Genomic DNA, 5,583 nt, shown 5'->3' with positions numbered 1-5,583 from the left:
TTGTTCCTCCAAGGAGGAGCAGTGGGTGTGAAATCAACAGGGACGCCACTGCCCCTGGAGGAAGCTGGCTGACATCCTGTATATTCGAAAAGAAAACTGAAAGCGCTTTTCTTCACAAGAAACCATTGTAAGTGTTTTCCTCTTTTTTTCCTAACCCCTCAGGTACCATGGAGTTTCTGGGGTCCAGAGTTGTGGGTGAAACAGTGAGGGGTGGGGGGTGGAGTGTAGGGTGGTACAAAGGGAATTTGGGTTGTTCTGTGGTCCGTGCTCTTTGTCTGATTTGAGGAAGGTGTCAGCCTACTGGAGCCCACCCTGAGGAGCCCTCAGCTATATGATCTGTGATCTGCATCCTGGTGATAGTAACCTCTTTTCTGGCTGTTAAAGTGCATTCCTGTGTGGATGGGGAAAGAGAGAAAGCAAGCTAGGGCCAGAGCCGGGACAGGAATGTGACTATTTCCTTAATTGGACATAAGAGCCTTGAACTGTTCCAGTTTCAGTGTTTCTTTTAAGAGCCTGGACCCTAAAGATTCCATAGAGTTTTCTTTCTCTGAAAAACCCCTTTGGTTCAAAGGCCCCTCGATAGAAATAAAGAATAAGCCAGGGTTGGATGTCTTTGATATTTAGGAAGGCAAGAGTTCACGGGCTGCCAGATCCCAGGCTTCTCTGGGGTGGGGGGTGGGGGTGGTGAGAGCAATCTGGGCAGACTAATGAAGGCTCCTCGCATGATGGCACACGGCAAGAGCATCCACGGGCTTTATACTGGGCTGCAGAGCTCTGATGAGAGGATGCAAAGCACTTCCCTCTTGAGCATTTATAGAAGCAATTTCTCTCGGCCTTATTAGCACCCTGAGAGCCAAAAAGAGACGCTATTGCCTGCTTTGTTGCTTTAAGAGCCTGAGACCGAGAGTTCACACAACGTGCTGAGGACTTACAGCGAAGTCAGAGGAAGGCTAGAGGGTTCTGTCTGGTGGGTTAGGGTTGCTCTGCATGGTGGGCTGCTAAGTCCCTAATGGCTGAGGTGGGAAAGTGTGCCCACACTCTCAGGCCTGCTCCTTCATCATGTGCCCAAAACCCAGCTGAATGCTTGCTGGGAGGCCCCAAAAACTCCAGGAGGTGAGAGGCGAGCTGCTGTGCTGCGGGGGCCACTGCAATGCCCACCAGGCAGAGCTGCTCCGCTTGCCTCTGATGTCTGCCCTCCCCCACCGCCCCCAAAGCTGGAAATTTCAGTCAAGGGGCTCCAGGGGAAAATGGGGCAGTCTGTGGTTGTGAGAAACTGAAGCATATGCAATCATGTCTGCTGAACACCCCTTTCCTCCCCCCACCCCACACCTTAAAAACAAGCTGCGTGTCTGCTCAGTGCTTTCCAACTTACCAAGTGTTTTCATAACATTATCTCATTTCATCCTCACATCAACCCACACACATTCTTGCCTTTCAGATTTGTTATACACTCAAATGAGTTTCACTGAAAAAGGCTAGAAACTCCCCATCTCCCACTCACTTTTTTTTTTTTTTTAAGCCCCAAGGCTTGGACCGATACCTTGAGAAGTTCCTAGATCCCCAGGGTAGGAAATTTGTTTATTTTACCCCACTGGATGGACACAAAGTAGTCCTGATCTTTGCTACTGGAATCAACACTTTTGTATTCAGTTTATAGATTAGTAGTTAAAACAAATTAAACCACAGAGACCAGAATAAACGTATTGTGGGGAAAACATAGGCTTTAGAACCAACAAGCCCCAAAGTCAAATTTTAGTTGAGCCATTTGAGAGTCATGTTACTTAACTTCTCAGATCCTCTCTTTTTTAGCTATAAAATGAAGCAATCATGCCACTGTCCTCAAGTTGTTTGTGAGGCATAAGGGTTTTAACAGACACGAGTGTACCTCAGCACGCTTACATTGTGAAGTTCCTTCTAATTCCACCACTAAGGACCAGCTCCACCATTGCTAGCACATGACAAGCAATAGTGCCTTTTGGCAAAGCCAGAGGGAGATAATGTGTGGAAATATATTGCTAAATGAATGTGAATGGAGACTTTTTCTCCTCGATGAATAATCAGCTATGTGTCCTGCATACATGGCACAGTGCTGCCTGAGATAGCTCTAATGAAAAATAAAGCTCAGTACTTTTATCCTTTTTTAAAAATTCTTATCTTAGGTGAGAGGAGAAAGAGCTGGGAAACTGGATTTATGTAATGTTGGAAAGCAAGGCAGTTCTGATTATGCTTTATCAAAGCATAATTGCAATGCAACTCTCTAGTTCCTGGGGATAAAGAAAGGAGAAGGGAATACGGAGGAGTATTTAGTTCCCTGTTCTGCACATAGTAAATGCTTGGTAAATGTTGGTGGTAGACTGAGAGGGTTTTGAGAGACCAGGTCATGTGTTTGATTTCTGCTGCTGACTTCCTGGCAAGTACAATGCAAGGTGTGGTGTTGTAGTGGAAAGAACATTTGACCAGCAGTCTGAAGGCCTGCGTTCAGTTTCCATCTATACCCCTTTAACAGCCTGGCGACCTAGGACATGCCACTTAATCTTTGATGTCTTCTTACCTGTAAAATGAGGAGACTGGACTTGGTGATTTGGAAAGTCTCTTTCAGCTTTAAAGTTTTGGGCCTCCATGCAACTTCATGCATTTGTGTTCCTGTTTCTTCATTTATTCAAAGGCGGTAGGTAGTAGGGATAGAAACCTATCACATGGGATATTGGGAAGAAATGGTCAGCCTGTAGATTAAAATAACCTATGTCTCTACCCACAGCAGTGTAGCTGAGTGGCTGTGTAATCCTTGGAAAGCCCCTTCATTTGTTTCAGATTCAGCTGGAATATTTGTAAAGTTGTGCTATGGTGATCTTTCTATTGATGTGTTCTTTCGAGAGTTGAGATCATGGAAATGCTTTGAAAACCTGCAAGGTACTATATAGGGTATTCTAATTGAGAAATGGTATAGCTGTTATGGGCTTCCCAGTTGGCACTAGTGGTAAAGAACTCACCTGCCAATGCAGGAGACATTAGAGATGCTGGTTCGATCCCTGGGTCAGAAAGATCCCCTGCAGGAGGACATGGCAACCCACTGCAGTATTCTTGCCTGGAGAATCCTATGGACAGAGAAGCCTGATGGGCTATGGTCTATAAGGTTGCAAAGAGTCAGACACTGACTGAAGCAACTTAGTGTGCACATGCATGCATGCGTAGCTGTTATACTTGTATCAAAGTTTAGCCCCCTGCTTCCCTTATTTTCAAATGAATGAATGTGTCACAAGGACCCAGAGGAGAAAAGGAAAGTATAGATTTGGGGTCCCAACCCAAAGATTACTTTCAACTCCATCCTAAGAAATGGAGGTGAAATTTAGCTAAAACTGGCATTAATACAAAGTTTCCCCAAGAGGAGCATAAGATAATTACCTCAATGTTCTCCAATGTAGGAAATTTTTCCAGACACCAGATAGGCCAGATAGATATCTGCTGGTGGGGGCCTTACTTCCCACCCTCTTCTCCAAATGAGGCCTTTTTGACACTAAGGAGTGCATAAGTGTGTGTGTGTGGGGGGGGGCGGCGGGAGTAGCTTTCTGAGTTTTGAGAGTTTCACAAAGCAATAATCACAAAGATGCAACACAGGGCTGTTGGGTGTATAAGTGGTAAGACAGCCCTTCATGCCAGGCCTTGCCACGGATTGTTACTGGGGAGAGATGGCAGAGAGCACCCAGGCCCTGGCTCAGGAACCTCGTCTAGGTGCCCAGAAAGTCCAGGCTGGAAACCAGGTCTTCAATCACTGGCTTCTATTTGGTTGGAGTAGATGACTTGTCACAGTCACAGGCATCCTTTGAGAAGCTTCCCTACCCTGTAGACAAGGCGCAAACAGCGCCCCCTGTCGGCAGTAAACGCACACTTGGAATCCGACCCCCACCCACCACCTTGACACCTGTCCATAGAAGCATCATCGCCCTCAGCAGGATACTACCACCAAAAGAGCAGAATGAAGGTGGTAATGGGCAGCTGAAATCAATTTCTGATAGATCTTGTGGGGTAGGAGTGGAGGACAAGTTGGTGAGAAGCTCCTGAATTTCTCTGGTTGGAAGCAGCAACTAGGGATCTGGCCTGGAGGCACATTTTCACAGGAAGTCCTTTGTTTTTATTCAGATTATATATATGAATGACTAAAAAGAGCAAAATTGGTTTTCATGTAATTATTCTTGTACATTCTTATCGATTATTTTTATTTGGGTTGGCTTGAGAGGGTTGATCAAATTATGAGGGCCCCCCTCATGACTCTGCCACTGTTAAAACCTCGCCATTAATCCTATCCTCCTTTACCCGAGGTAAACCTGATGTTTCTACTTTTAAGCACAAACATATGGACCCAATACATTCACTATCTTTCAAAGAGCTGAGTTCAACGCACACTTCATTTTGCCTAGTTTGGGATACCTCCCTCCCCCACCTCCCCCACCTCCCCCTACCGCCCCACAGACATCCTCTGCGCGCTTAAGTCAGGGTTATGAAGCTATTTTACAGGAGTCTTTGAGGCAGAGGTGTGAAGCAACGCACTCCAGCCACAGCGGGGCAGACTCCACCCCTGCTATGGGGGCTGCTCGGCAGCCTGAGCGCCCCAGAGACTCCTGGTGGCAGCACCGCAATTCCTGGGCAGGGTGGGTGGGTTCGGAACCCTTTTGTTTCTTCTTTTGTTTCTTCTCCTTGGAGCAGATCTGCGAGCCCAGGCTGGTGGGTGGTGTGTGCTTGCCCGGCGCGACTCCCAGCACCCCGGGTCTCCCGCCGCCGGCCGAGTGTGTTTGTGTCCAGTGGAAAAAAAACCCTACAACGACACCACATCTTTTCTCACCCAGATCAAACCTTCCGCAGCTCCCAGCGCTGCAGACCAGCCCCTTGCAAGCTAACACGAGCCCCCGCGGGCATTCGGTCGCCCCAGCTCCGCGTCCCCTCCCATCTTCCCACCGCCTCTTTTGGAGTTGTGCTCTCATTTCCACGCAGCTTCCCGGGGGACAGAAGAGACGCGCCTCGCCTCGGGCGCAGCGATCCAGGTGCTGCGGAAGAGGATGCCAGGGAAAGGCCTAATCTGGGGGAGCGGGGGTGAACCCCAGGTGTGGGCTGGGGACGGCACGTGGGTGCAAAAGAGGGCGCTGGTTGAGGGATGGCGCCCTCCCCCAGCGCAGGGCGGCCACGGAGCGGTCGTGTCCAGAGCGGGCCCCGGCGCCCTCCTCACGCCACAGTCCTCAGCCCAGAAGTCCCCGGGGTGTGTGCTGGGAGAGGTGTGCGGACGCCGGCGAGATTGTAAGCGGGTAGCTGCGTTGACATTGAACTCAGGTTCTAGTGCGTGCGTGCGGGTGCGCGCGCGCCCGTGTCCACGCGCGTGTTTGCGTGTGTGAGTGGTGGGGTGGGGGCCGGGCTAGAAAGCTGCAGCAAACCACGGCCCTCGGGGAGCGGAGCCGAGCGCGCCCCCCAGCCGCAGCCAGCCGGAGCTGCGAGCGCTGAAGCCATTCATGATTTTGGTGACGTTATGCCAGGAGTGGGCGAGGGAGGGCGTGGCCTCCTGGAGCCGAGCCCCGCCCCCGCCCCTATAAATACCGC

This window comes from Cervus canadensis, chromosome 5 (assembly GCF_019320065.1).
Source record: "Cervus canadensis isolate Bull #8, Minnesota chromosome 5, ASM1932006v1, whole genome shotgun sequence".
Lineage (NCBI taxonomy): Eukaryota > Metazoa > Chordata > Mammalia > Artiodactyla > Cervidae > Cervus > Cervus canadensis.
Note: the sequence above shows the minus strand (reverse complement) of the source record.